The sequence below is a fragment of the Puma concolor genome, chromosome E4, assembly GCF_028749965.1.
Source record: "Puma concolor isolate L17-30 chromosome E4, mPumCon1.1.hap2, whole genome shotgun sequence".
Taxonomy (NCBI): domain Eukaryota; kingdom Metazoa; phylum Chordata; class Mammalia; order Carnivora; family Felidae; genus Puma; species Puma concolor.
The window spans coordinates 13,009,017-13,024,158 of record NC_141683.1 but is presented as its reverse complement, the minus strand read 5'-3'; the positions used below and the strand labels follow the sequence as shown (position 1 = coordinate 13,024,158).

Sequence of the window (15,142 nt, the reverse complement as noted above, 5' to 3'; positions counted from 1 at the left end):
CTCTGTCTGACTTATGTCACTTAGCCTAATGCCCTCTAGATCCATCCGTGTTGTCACAAATGGCAAGATTGCATTATTTATAATGGCTGACTAATATTCTATTTCACGTATATACACCATTCCTTCGCTGTCCATTCATCTGTCAATGGACACGTAGATTGTTTCCATGTCTCTGCTATTATAAATTATGTTACAATGACCATAGGGGTGCATATATCTCTTCAAATTGGTGTTTTCATTTTCTTTGGATAAATACCCAGAAGGGCTGTCAGGTGGAAAGGGGGGTGGATTTATGTTACATGTCGTCAGAAGATAGAGCTAGTAACAACAACTAGATTAATGCTACAGGGAAGCGGGGTTTGGATTAACACAAAGAAAAAAAAATTTTTTTTTTGTTTTAGTTAAAGAGTTTTGTGAAATCCGAGCTATCTCCTGAGGTGGCTCACGCCTTGATGCTGATGTGGGAGCAAGGTCTGAACAGCCACTTGTCTGAGGTAATCCACAGTACTTGACTTTCTGCAACCTTGACATTCAAAGATGGTGGCAAGTGGTGGCTTTCCAGTGACTGTCATTCATTGCCCTCCCTATGCTGCTTATCCCTATTTCGTCCCAGTCATTCACTTCTATCCACCAGTTTCTTAACAATCCATGATTGTCAGTGGAAGCTAAACTGTAGTAGATTATTAATGTCTCCTCCCTTGCTCGTCCTAAAAAACAAATTCCACTAAACCATGTCTGTTATATATCTTCCCTTCACTTCAACCGAGTATGATTGTTAATTGAAAAATCAACATCACATAGTTCGAATTCTTGCTCCAGCACTTACAACGGGGCCAATTTTCTTAGCCTGTTTTCCCCTCATTTTTTCCTGAACTGTAAAATAAGGCTCATAATATTATCGGTCTCAGCAATTCTATGAGGATTAAATGAAATAATTCCTGTAAAGGACTTAGGCACAGTGCCTGAAACATAGTAAATGCTCACCCGATGTTAGCAACTGTGTTCTATTGTTAATAAAAAAGACAAATTTCTTTGAGCTGCTTTGATTTAAGAAGACAATACCTTTTCCAGACATCCCTACCCCGGGGCTAGCTATATTAGTATTCTGTCCTGATGGGAAGGAAGAAACATCATTGGCAGGGAACACCCAGTATAGAAACAGGATGGATATGAGGTAAGCTGAAATGTGACCCCCTGCCAGCTTTTTGAAATGCAGATTCATCAATCTCTTTGATGTCCCTAGCCACTTGCAATGAACATCTTTCAGCATATTATTTGCTTTCTTAACCACATCACTTTTTCACTGAGTTCAACATTCCTGTAGGATTCAGAGGATCTTGGTACATTCTTCCAAAATGAATTCAGAAGGTAAGTCAAAGAGAAGGGGAAACATCTTTGAACAGGACTCTGGGTTCAGCCTGGGGGCGGGAGGAGGTGGGGACAGGAGGTGCTCTGTGACTCAAAGGGCTAACAGTAAACTCAGCCTCAGGCTTTCCATGTGCCAGTCGTCTCTGCCAGTGGCCCGATGACTAATCACTGCCAAGTAACCCCCCCCCCCCAGCTCCGCCGCCTAAGTAAATGCAGATGATGGCACCGAGTGCCTCCTGAAGGGACAGGCGAAGAACCACACAAGGAGACAGAGGGCCTCCTCAGGACAGTAGGAAGCAAAGGAGGCATCAATATCTCTCCCGTTCAAAGGGACCCACGTTAATAATAGAATATTTTCTCTTTAAAGTGAAGCCCATTAATTTATGCGTTTTCAAATATGTCAACAAAACCCAGATGCAAACATCACTCGTAGGCCGCCCCATCGATACCTGTCCCTAACACAACACCGCCAGCTGCATGTATGTCTCTGTCCGCGTGTCTGTCTGTTTCCTTAGACCGGAAGCTCTTCAAAGACAGGAATACAAAGCTCGTATTCACTTTGTATCCCAGGAGGGTAGGAATGTACATCGAATGCCATCCAATGGGCTTACTTAACTGTCTTAAGTCTCTCTCTTACGGAAAAGCATGCTCCATGGCAGAGGCCAGAAAGCCAACAAGAAACGAGTTCATTTGCAGATTCTCCTAGAGTCAAGGTCCCCTCTTGAAACGGCCTCCCAATCCACCTCACCCCAGCGAGCTTTGAAAACCACCGTGTCAGGAGGTACAACCATGCTCTTGCTGGCCAGCACCAACGCGAATGCACCTGGCTCCTCTGTGGCAGCCACAGTCTCCATTTTCAGGCTGGAGCTACGTGGTGTTGGCCTAGATTTCTGGCCTCCAGAGCCTTCTATTTTGTAAGCACTTCATTTCTTGTGTTAAACAGCTTTCTGGTGAAATTAGTTCAGTGGTTTCTGTCATCTGCAAATGAACTCTGATTTGGTGTTCATCAAATGTTTGCGGAACGAATGCACTGAGGAAACACTGGTTTTACATTTTATTTATTTATTTATTTGAGAGAGAGAGAGAGCACAGGTGGGGGAGAGGCAGAGGGAGAGGGAGACACAGACTCCGAAGCAGCCTCCAGGCTCCGAGCTGTTAGCACGGAGCCCAACGTGGGGCTTGAACTCACAAACTCTGAGATCATGACCCGAGCCAAAGCCGGACGCCCAACCGACTGAGCCACCCGGGCGCCCCAGGAAACACTGGTTTTAAATCAGTTCCTCACACCTGGGCCCCTGAAATCACCCGTTTTTTTCTCAAAGTGGATGAATCATTAACAAGTTTTAAAAAATTTCCAGACATGCCTCTATTAGAATTCTAAAATGCAGTGTAAAGGGAAAAAAAATTACTGCAAAATACCACTCAGAGAGGCATGCTGTTTGTTTGTTTGTTTGTTTGTTTGTTTAGGTCTGACCATTATCTAGAAAACCCATAAGGGGCTGATTCTTGTCACTCAGTTCTAATTAAAATGGGGTGCTACTGTATTTTCTAAATGACCACAGAACTTCAGGTGATAAAAGGTTAGTATTCAAGTTTTACATTCTAGAATAAATGGCTTGTGTGAAGTTGGGGAACTGTCCAGAATTATTAGAGAGGCAGCTCCTTCGATCCTCAGATTTGGGTCTGAGGCTTGACCTCCGAGAACATATGTTGAAGATGTTGTTTATCCTTGTGAATCCCATAAAAGGCCTTCAGAACCCTTGAGCTTCCCAGGATAAACTGGAGGCTTGGCCCAGTAAACACCAGCCTAAGCTCTCGGAGGCACGGCTTCCCTTCTACCTGTGTGGATGAGAAAGAAGCAAGGCGCTCTCCTCTGAATTTCTTTGGTGCAAGAACAGCATTTGGACTGCCTGAGCTAACACTTTTGTGAGAAATTATCGTCTCGTAACTGAAGTGTCCTGGCTGAGGCTTATGCCTCTCACCCTGTCTGAAAAAAATGTCCTCTCCTTCAGCAGGGCTGGTTTTTTCAACTCTCAAGGCCGACTTATCAGCCCTGTCCCAGTTTAGCCGAGGATTAACTTGGCTTGCCAGATGTTTCTGTGATGGATCGATGTGCTGACTGAGGAGAAAGGCTGAAGTCTAAGAGGGTATTTGGAAGAGAGCTGATTGCCTTACAAGAGCGGGGAGGATTAGCGAGCCCTTTCTACAATCATGAAATTATCAGCGGTGCTTTTAGGACATCCACTCTGTTGTAACCGAATGTGATACTGTACTAGAATAAACAATTAAGCAGAGTGCTCGGCCTGAAGTAATGGTCCAGCTTGTCTGGATACCATGTCCCATTGCCTTGGGAGAAAGCATTCCCTCCTTCTTTCTTTCACTCATTGCTACAAGAGATATTTAGTGAAGGCCTATTATGTGCCAGGCTCTACATGGTAGGCATTGGATATTCCTAGGTGGACAAAAGATTCACAGCCATTGCCAACAGGGTGATTACAACCAAGTGGGGTGAAGCAGACAATGAACAAAATAAACAAATATATGTAACATTTCAAACCCTGGGCAGTGCCTACGGGGAAAGAAGAGGTTCCTTTGGGAGGGAAGAATGGAGGTGGGGGTACAGTTACCACTGCTGTTCCAGGTGAGAGTGTCACTTTTATTTGGCTGTCGAGAGACAGCAGTGGTGGAAGGGGGAGAGATGAGGGCTTGTGTTGTTATTGGATGAAGCTAGAAGAGGACATGTAGAATGGTTCATGGGCCTGCGACACGATCCTTCTTGATGCAAGAAAGAAAAACTCCAACCAAACGTATCTTAAACAGTAAGGGAGTTTAACAATCAAGATACGAGGCGATCCCGAGAGTGGCCCAGCGACTCAGTGAGGTCATCGAGGACCCAAGAGCTTGCCATCTTCTTGCCTCCACATTCACCATGTTAGATCTTTCTACTTCAATGGCTTTTTGAGATCTTTTCCTAAATAAAGACAAGAGAAAATAAAGTTAGATAGTTATGAGATAAAATTCAGCACTAGATTATTTACCAAAAAATTATTAGCCTTAGTTTAACTTACGTCTATTTCATGAGTTTGGTTTACAGTGTTATCTTCTTAATGATCAATGATACTTCCTACATTTGTTCAAAGTACTATCACACTATCACACAGCTCTGCTCAAGTATTGTTGCGCCAGAACGCGATACTGCGGAGAGAACTGCCACAGCCCTCATCTGCCCCTTTCCATGCTGCCCCCAATAACATATGTCACCAGGAACCCCACACACGGCTGCATGGACATACTAGCCCACACATCCAAACTCCAGCCACAGGTTATATTAAGAGTGGCCTGTGGTCACATCTGTGCCTTGAGGTGCTCATGCCAATGGTGCAAACTTCTCTTGAAAGAAGAGATGGGGAGGGGCGCCTGGGTGGCTCAGTCAGTTGAGTATCTAACTCTTGATTTCGGCTCAGGTCATGCTTCCAGGGTCGTGGGATTCAAGCCCCGCATTGATCTCTGTGCCAAGTGTAGAACCTGTTTAAGGTTCTTTCTCTCCACCTCCTGCCCTTCTCCCCTGCTCATATTCTCTCTCTCTAAAGAAAACTTTTTAAAAAATTAAAAAAGAAGAAGAAGAAGAAGAAGAAGAAGAAGAAGAAGAAGAAGAAGAAGGAAGAGAACCACACAGACACTGGAAGCATGCTAGGCCATTTTGTCCTGGAAATCTTGGGTCCTGGGTACCCAGGGGCAGGGCCACTTTATGTCTTCAGTAAGTCCTGGGCACTCTTGTCTTTATGCTCGTCCTCCCATAAGAAAACAAAAAGGGGCGCCTGGGTGGCTCAGTTGGTTAAGTGTCTGACTTCAGCTCAGGTCATGATCTCATGGTCTGTGGATTCCAGCCCCTCTGTGCTGACAGCTCGGAGCCTGGAGCCTGCTTTGGATTCTGTGTCTGCCTCTTTCTCTGCCTCTCCCCAGCTTGTGCTCCCTCTCTCTCAATAATAAATAAATGAACTTAAAAAAAATGTTTAAAAAAACCCAAAAACTTAAAAATTATATCTTACAAATTATATCTTATCTCTGTGCATTGACACAGAGACAAATATATCAATATTATATAAAACACATTTTCTTTCTTTTTTAAAAAAATTTTAAAGTTCATTTTGAAAGAGAGATTGCTGAAGGGGCAGAGAGAGAGGGAGAGAGAGAGAATCACAAGTAGGCTCTGTACCATCAACACAGAGGCGGACACAGGGCTCAAACTCACAAACCAGGAGACCATGACCTGAGCCGAAATGGAGAGTCGGATGCTTAACCATCTGAGCCACCCAAGCTCCCCATCTTTTTTTTTTATTTTTTAGATGTTTATTTATTTTTGAGAGAGAGCAGACAGGGTGCAAGCAAGGGAGGGACAGAGAGAGACGGAGACACAGAATCCGAAGCAGGCTCCAGGCTCCGAGCTGTCAGCGCAGAGACCCCCATGGGGCTCAAACTCGTGAACTAAAAGATCATGACGTGACTCGAAGTGGGGCACTTAACTGACTGAGCCACCCAGGGACGCCTAAAACACATTTTCAACTTAAAAGTTCATTTTTTTCCTTCTTATTTTAAAAGAACTTAAAACGCTTTTGCAGCCCCTAAGCGTGTCATGGGCCCTCGGCACTGTGCCTGCAGTGCCAAATGCATAAATCGGCCTGCCTGGTGCCTAGTCTTTAAGGGGTTAGGGGGATGTGCTCCGGGTGGACACATCCACTTGGCTTAGAAATTCCTTGCCTCGTGGGGAGAGGCATGGCCAGAGCAGAGCTGGATCATTGGACCATGTAAAACTCGGGGCCCACACTTGGTTTCTTCATCCCCAAGCTATGACGTTGCTGTTTTATAATAAACCAGGTTCATTCAGGTAAACAGTGCATTTATATTATTCTAAAGAGCTTTGAGCTGATACCTTTGAATTTGTATGACTAAAGGACCCATTCTAGTGGCACTTCCTCCACAAGACAACAGGTGACCCCGAAAAAATGAAACAACTTCTAGGGAGTCAAAACAACAGCTTGCAACTTTTAAGTGGTAGTTTCTTGAGCTTCCGTGCGTAAATGCTTTGAATGAGCAAAAAAACAAACAAACCCAAACCCCTCAGGGTTCAGTTCGGGGTTGGGAACACTGCTCTACTCTTTTCTTGATAAATTAGATGCACAGCATTGACCAACAAGGCCTCGAGAACATGTGAGCTTCTCTGGAGCCCCGTAGTCCATTTCTCACCTCCAGCGGACTCAGGGTAGGCTGAGCATTTAGCGCCATCCACGACACTGGCTGTGGTTTGAGTCATCTCGCATTCCTTTGAAACGCTCAGTTTTTCTTCCAGGAAAGGCATTGAAATAGTCTTCCCTTGGTTTCCATGGATTCCAAGTTCCTGGGCCTGTCTCCTCATTGCACTTTTGGAGATGTATGTCGGCCCATGAGTCAGTAAGAGTAGGAGTATCCCAGGGCCAGGTGAGCTCAGGTCAGATCTCTGCCACTATGAGTTTCTGGGACTTTCATCTCTTTCCTCCATCTTTCCAAATCCTATCCGTCATCACACATTTAAAGCCTCTTCTTCCTTCTCTGCCCCCATTCCACTCCATCCTTCCTCAATGGATCTCGAATCCACCACCTGACCTCCCTAACTGTGATCTCCTCTCTCCCCACACTTCCATATCCAGATGGCTCGGAGAGTAGTCTTACCCAGAAAACGTGATTTGTGCTTCCAAAATAAAGTTTGGGGAAATATTTCAGTATATACAGATATATATTTCCCCTTGTTCCCTTCATATAGTCTTTTATCTAACCCTTTGTGGTTAGGGTATGTGACTCTAGAGAGTCCCTTCTCTCCCTGCTACAGAAGATACTTTGATTCTTTCGGTGTCAATGAGAAGAAGGAAAAGGATGGGGTCCTCTTAGATAGAGGCCCATTGAAGAGCTTCATGTGTCCTTTATTCCCTATCAAATACAATGACAAATATTTCAATACCACCAGCACAATGTCCAGCTCTGACCTGAAAAGGTGAGACTTTGATAGTCATACCTCTAGAACAGACATCCAAGGTAGCCCAAAGCTATGGTTATTCTAAGAAAATGAAGTACAGTATCTGACTCTTTTTATTATCTTTCTCATGGCAGAGTTTTGGGAAAGAGGATGGGATTTATAATCTTCGTCCATCAGAAAAGCTTGTAAAGGGGCGCCTGGGTGGCTTGGTTGGTTAAGCGTCCGACTTCCGCTCAGGTCGTGATCTCACGGTCCGTGATTTTGAGCCCCGCGTTGGGCTCTGTGCTGACAACTCAGAGCCTGGAGCCTGTTTCAGATTCTGTGTCTCCCTCTCTCTCTGCCCCTCCCCTGTTCATGCTCTGTCTCTCTCTGTCTCAAAAATAAACGTTAAAAAAAAAAAATTAAAAAAAAAAAAAAAAAAAAGAAAAGCTTGTAAAACCATTTTTTATTTCCTTTGGGACCTAGTATAAAGTCCTTGTATATTTTGTTCATTCCTCTTATTTAACATGCAAATAACTTATAGGAAAGGCCTAAGAGAAATCTTTTACTCTCATCTGCCCTGAACCATGAGAAAGGAAAAATGATCACATGGTCCTACCAGGTTATCATCAGGACCTATTTGAGAATGTTCTTGGGGATTCCTACATGCCAATTATAAAGAGAATTATGACTTTGCGTCTAAATGTCTTTTTTCAAACACATAAACCAGAGGGTAAAATTATTCATATCACCAAAAAATCCTCATAACACCAAAAGATAACAAGGACCCTTTGTATGGCATTTACTCAAGGGTTATTTCCAGATCATTAAATATTCAACAGAAGAAATAAAAAGGGAAATCATCTAAGCCACTGTTGATTAAATATCCACCAGAAATGAAATTATAATGATCAAAGGACATGAGTATGTCAATGCTTATTGTTTAGAGTTTAAATTTTGCAACCTTTATTTCTTTAGACAAAAGGCTAAGCACCGGTAACCCTATGAAGATTTCTGTCATGTAATATTGCCTACCTGACATGTAAGGCTATGAATTTTGCACTTTCGTCTGACTTGTTTCTCCTCGCTCTCAGACTCCCTCAAACTCTGTTTTACCTCCAAACTCATGTCTGAACCATGGATTGTTCTGCACCCCAGTCCTGCCCACCCTCACTCCACCCTATGGGCTCGCTTGACCAACTCCTACTCCTGCAAGACTAGACCAGACAACAGCTGCCCTGTGGGTACTTTTCTGACCTTCTTCAGGTTTACTGGACTCCGCTCCTTTCATATCCTTTATATACCTCCACATAACTTTCACTTACCACACAAATAACATGAAAGTGTTATTAATCTCTTCATTAGACCACAACTTTCTTGAGTTGCCTTCCTCGTTTTTACAACTAGTGCCTATGTCCTCAACACTGTCCTGTTGCATGAATCCCTCAGGTTTCAAGTTCTACCTCTTCCATAAGAACCATGCTCATCCGTACCAGCCCAGGATGCTCCCTTAATCCCTACTGTTCTATAACACGTTGACCTCTGCTGCGTTTATTTATATTCTGCTTTGTGAGCATCGCTCTTCAAGGAAACACGCAATACATGGCTCATGTTTTTGAAACATCGTGTTAGATATGCCACGGTGCTTAGAACAGGATGAACTCCGGTAGGATTAGATCCCACTAACTAGCAGCTATTTAGTAAATGTGTAATGGAACTGCTGTGATCGAAGGAATAGGGAGGTCTGGTATTATGGACGTAATATTGTTTGAATAGTACCCTTGCTGTTGAGAGAAGCATTCCTTTGGGAGCTTATGGTCCAATGGCTTGTGCAGGGCATTCTGCATTACCTGATTCCACAAATGGGCATGTGATCCATACGTACCAGAGTACCCCACTCTAGGGCATATTGATTGGGTTCAGGGAGAGCATGCGACCCAAACTGCATCAATCAGAGTTTCACCTGAAACTTTCCTACGGGAGCCAGTCCTGACTATCTTTTCCCCAAGAGAGAAACCATAAGGAAGTGTGAACTGAAGCTGTTATAGCCATATTCCCAATCACAATGGTGAAAGCCATTTGAAATACAAAAGCAAGAGACCGACATACAAAGATAAGCACCAAAAGATAAAAAAATAGAGGCCTTAATATAATCATTTGATCACCTAGGCCTTGCTTTGAGCCAGGTCTACTGGATTTTCCATCACATGAGCCAAAAATATCACTCTTTTGCTTAAATTGTGTTGGCTTTCTGTCACATGTGGTTTTCTTTATAGATGTCATCAAGGGGAAGGTAAGAGGAAGCTTGAGTTCAGGGAAGTAGATGTTCTTTTGGAATCTGTTTTTATCACTTTCTAGAGTTTTGATCTTTGATATTATAAAGAGTTCTCAGCTGCAGGCAAGGCAATAAAATTCTGGATGGTTGAGTCAAAAGAGGAGTTTATGAAAAGGATGTTGGAGTAGAAGAGAAAGGTAAAATTATGTCTATTCACAGATGATATGATTTTGGGAAAGTCAAAATAATAAAGAGAAAAGCTACAACAAACACTAAGAGAATTTAATTTTTAAAAAGAAGTTTATAAAATCAACATCTCCTACTGAAATAATGTACCTAAATAAGGCTCATCAATGGCTGCTGACATCACAGAGACAACTAGGTATTATATGGCTTCATAGAGTTCACACTATCACCTATGAAGTAGGTTGACAAACAAAAATGAATCTGATCGAGCCTCTAGATCTACCTAAAACCAATTAACAGAAAATGCATGGGACAAAGGGCATGATACATGATACCACAGGGATCCAACTAGTAAAGCCTAACTGTGGAAAATGCTACAAGCAAACAACTTGGCTTCCTCACTGCAAATTAAAAAAGAAAGAGTAGGCAAGAGATTGAATTTATACGTTAAAAGACACTGAAAACAATTTGTTTTGATCCTGATTTGAAGAATTTTTTTTAAAGTTTAAAAATTGTGAGATAATCAGAGAACTTTGAATTTAATACTAAGCTGCTATTCTTATTAAGTGGGGTCATGATACTGTAGTCATTTTTAAAATAATATTTCCATTTTAGAAATAAAGATCGAAAATGCTATGGAAGAAATAACGTGAGGTCTGAGGTTTGTTTGAAATAATCCAGGTGAGGGGGAACATGGAGAGGGGTAGAGATGAAGCAAGGTTGTCCATGTCGGATAATCATTTAAGAGGGTAACTGATATATGGCTGCTTATTACATTCTTCTCTGTTTCTACATATGCTAAATAGTCTCTAATGAAGTTTGTTTGGAAAAAGATATTAGAGGGGTGCCTGGGTGGCTCAGTCGGTTAAGCATCTGACTTCAGCTCAGGTCACGATCCCACCGTTCATGGGTTCAAGCCCCGCGTCGGGCTCTGTGCTGACAGCTCAGAGCCTGGAGCCTGCTTTGGATTCTGGGTCTCCCTCTCTCTATCTGCCCCTCCCTCCCTCACACTCTGTCTCTCTCTCTCTCTCTCAAAAATAAATAAACATTAAAAAAATTTTTTAATAAATAAAAAGAAAAAGATATTAGAAAGCTAAAAACTTATGATAAGGCCACAGAACAAAGACACAGGATCCAGCTTCTAGGAACAACCCAAAATCAAGTCTCAGAAAAATGTTGGTAAGGAATACCCTGCAGCCACCACCATGCATTGATTTTTCTCCTCTCTTCATCGAGCCACTGGCAGAGAGAGAGAAAGTCAGAGACACACAGAGAGACAGAGAGAAGAGTCACTTCCAGGAGGAAGAGCTCGCGTCCACTCTTTCCCTTTCAGGAACTTCTGGCACAGATTCCTCTGGTTATTAGAGTTTTGGTCATGGCTTCAAAGGAGGCTGGGAAAATGGGGAAAGTGAACATCTAGTAGTTTCTGTTCCAATAGTAAAAGGGGCTTACCTGCCCCATCTCCATTACTAAGAATTTAGCAGTAAGCAATTCTCAGGGCCCTTGGGTGGTTCAGCTGGTTGAGCAATGGCTGTTGACTTCAGCTCAGGTCATGAGTTCAGGGTTTGGGGGATCTCGCCCCGAGTCAGGCTCTGTGCTGACAGTGTGGGTCCTACTCGGGAGTCTCTCTTTCTCCCTCTCTTTGCCCCTCCCCCTGCTTGCACTCTCTCTGTGTCTCTCAAAATAAATAAACTTAAAAACCAAACAAACAGACAGTGAGCAATTCCCAAAATAATAGAAAGAAAGAAATTCAGACACTGGCCACGAAAATAAATAATGTCTACCTCACCAGGCAAGTAACAATCCCCGAGTTTCACCTTCCTTATCGGTCAGATTTTTAAACAACTGCTGTGAGGATCTAAAGGGACGATGTGTCTGTGAAACAGCACAAAAAGTTACTCACCAATCTTTCCTTCCTCCCTCTCTCTCTCCCCTTCCTTGCTTCTTTCCTTCCTTCCTTCCTTCCTTCCTTCTTGTCTTTCTTCAATTGCTACCTCTTTATTTCCTGAGGATAATATAATAGTCTGTTCACTTGAGGGATACAAAATGAATAACTATTTTTGAAATTGTAATGGATTGACCGAATCCATACTTTCATAGGGAAAACAAGGTTCTCTTTCCCCCTTAGCTCTTCTTGTACACCTGGCTTCACAGGAAAAGGAATCAGCATTTAGAAATGCACGTCTGCTTCAGCCACAGGTGAGATATTGAAGCATTCCCACAAGTACCAAATTCTCAACCTTTGATCAGCATGTTGGGAATGTTCATTGTCCAATAAAGCAATGGGCAGGCTCTCTGACTCAGTGCCCCTCCCTAATGATAACGCTCCCCAAGGAGAAAACAGCCCTGCGTTTTCAGTAGTCTCCTCAGGTCAGGGGGCCCTTCAGTCTTCACATGCTGTGGGCTGGATTGACTCAGCAATGGTTAGCTGACTTTTAATTCTGTTCTTCCTGCCTGTTCATTCATACCATCGGCCAGAGGGAAGGAGCTCTGTGTCATAAAGGTAACCATGTCTGGGTCGGTCTCTCCCACTGCCAGTCAGTGTGGTCATTTTGGAAGGGGGCTGGAATATCTGACCTCATGACTATAGGAAAGTTTTGTGATTAATGATGATTTTTATCTTTGGACTTCAAAGATTGACTCACGCAGAGAATGAACAATCTATAGGTCAGATATCCTACATCCTAGTCATTTTCTTCCTTCAGTCAGGAATTCAGAGAACTAAACACCGACCAGCTGTAAAAGACATCTCTCCTGTCGGCAGAAAAGCCTGCTTCCTGGGCCCCTAAGAGCAATTGTTTAAAATAATGCTATGTGATTGTCCCAAGGATTTGTGTTGAAAAATGAGCAGCTAGAAAACTTAACACCTAAATGATCTCTACTTGATTCATAAAGCAAGGCTGTTCTCTTACTTTTTCCTTCTGTGGTTCAGGTGTTTTGCAGCCCCTCTAAAATGTGTGGCTACCTTTTGTTTAATAATTGGTCAAATGTTTATTGAAGGTTTTCTACGTGTAAGAAGCTGTACAGAGTCACAGGGTTACAAGGATAAAAAGGACAAATCCTTGGCACCAGCATTCAAGGATTTTAATAGCAATAATGTCGATGCTATTAATAATCTCTAATATACCTATCAATCTTTACTTTTCACAGTGCTATTTAGCATATCCGAAGTCATTTTTAATAATTCTTATAATTCAGTGTGATGGCCCTAACTTTTTTCAAAATCAAAGTGGTAAACTTTACATCCGTTCATCCTATCTTCTAGGAGATCATGTGCTTAAGATGCTTAACCCATAAAGCACGATGAATTTAAAACAGCATTTGTATGTTCACACCAGACATGTGTCCCATATTTGTTTTCCATCTTGTTTAGCTAGGAGGATGCCATAACTTAGTGCAAAATTCTCACAGCACCCTCCTGTTTCTCCTTGACCTGGGTTCTGGGACCTGCACAGGTGGAAAGAGCTTGGACTACATACTTCATATGAAGTTTGTAAATCTCAGTCATTCACCAGCCATCAAAAATACTCACCTCACTCCCTCTTTCCACGATCTTCTAAGTGGCCCTCTCGAATCGACTCCCACACCTGCTCGTCATATAAAGAACAAAACAAAAGCAAATGTTGTTTAAAATCCCTCTTCTTCAACAAGGTCTTCTGTTTTGAAATCGTGAAATGGTCCCCGGTCTCTTCTCTCACCAGCTGTGGTCTTGTATCTCCTCAGGAGAATAGCTGACATCATACAAGGCAAAGCCATTGTGCTTACAGGCACCATAAATATCTCCCCGAAATCCTACATGATAAATTTCGCTCTGATTAGTAAAGCAGATACTGTAATGTGCAAGGGGGAGGGAAGAGGCTTTGATGATGTTAAACTAAGCCTCTGGAGATATCTCATCCCTCCCTCCTGAATTTCATCGTCCAACAACTGGAGTCACGAAAACGATAGAAAATGCAGGCTGGACTATCCACTCCCATTGCCTTCTTTATTTTTTTTTAAACTGGTTTTCAATTATAGACAAGTAAAATTCACTTATACAGAATTAAAAGCAAGCTGAATTTGTTAAAGGTACAAAGCGGAGCACGTTTCTTATACAAATCACAGTATGCCTTTTAGACCACAACCTAAACAGAGAGGAAAATCCTTTGAATGTAAAATAAAACAAGGGCTTTCAGTTTTGTACGTGAATTTGAAATTACTTAATCCTTGACTCGCGTTCTATTTTATTTTTCATTTCTTGGGAAGACCTGTCCCTATACTGTGACTTTTTTTTTGTAATAGCAAGTTTCTATTTATAACTATTAGTTGGTCTTTCCACAAAATTAGCTTGCTGGAAGGAGTGAGGAGAGGCAGAATATTCTTGGATCAAATGGAACTGGTGAGTATGGAAATCCAAGGATTTGAGAAAGCGTTATCAATTCTTATAGTCTGACTAGTGGAAGACTAGATAATTCTGTATATTTTTCTTAGTCTTCCTAATGTATGTTTATTCAAATGGGAAAAAAATAAGGTAGACTATTACTGGGGGTAAAAGGTGAAAAAAAAAAGTCATTTTCATGTTTTTTGCTACTTGGACCTTCCTTTGTTGTAGGATATAGTCTTTTGGTTTTGTTTTTATTTTTTTAAGCAACTCCCCTTTATGATCTGCTGAAGAGGGGTGAAATGTAAATAAGAAAATAACCAAAAGACACCCACCTAGACCCTCATTCCTCCGCTATGAAGCCTACTTCACGGAGAGCCTAGGAGCATTTGAACAATGGCGAGAAAGCATCTGATCCTGGCCGATTGGTGAAAGATAAAGGGCAGCTTTAGGGCCAGCACAACAAAGAAGCTGAAAACTTTTACTCATTTATCCTGTGGTCTGAGTTATCCATTTCTGCATGTAAACCAAACCCCATTACCAGCTCAACTCCTCTTCTCCATACGCCTTCTCCTTCCCCATCGCACGTTAAACAGCACATAACAGGGTACTATGCATTTTACTAAAAGCATTTGAATGTGTTCAATCCACACTTTGCTCAGATGAAGGGTTTGGCGGCCGGGGAGTCTTGCCCACTGCCCAGCTGCAGTTTGGTTGGGTTGATTACTTATCATTGTATATTCTCCGCATGCTCTCCATTAACAGCTAGACACCGTTTCCCTTGGCCAAAGGGGCTGAGCTTTATTCATTGACTTAAGTACTCAAAGGTACTGCATGGAACATTTCATGTGTGTTGGCTCTTCATGCACTACTACTGAGGACTGAGGGAAGCAATTATAAGATGCTCCTGCCCAGTCCAACCTCCTTGGAGGAGACAGAATCCCCTGGCGAACGCTGCCACCCTGCT

The 15,142-nt window shown here is 42.5% G+C and overlaps 1 long non-coding RNA gene across 1 annotated transcript; it reads right to left on the bottom strand.

Annotated features, from left to right (window-relative positions):
* Positions 1-2,446: 2,446 nt before the first annotated feature.
* On the bottom strand, positions 2,447-13,617 carry LOC147572470 (uncharacterized). The gene is made up of 3 exons (XR_015245924.1): positions 13,514-13,617; positions 13,348-13,402; positions 2,447-4,339 (listed from the first exon to the last, which is right to left on the bottom strand). It is a non-coding gene; the product is annotated as an uncharacterized LOC147572470 (long non-coding RNA).
* Positions 13,618-15,142: the final 1,525 nt, after the last annotated feature.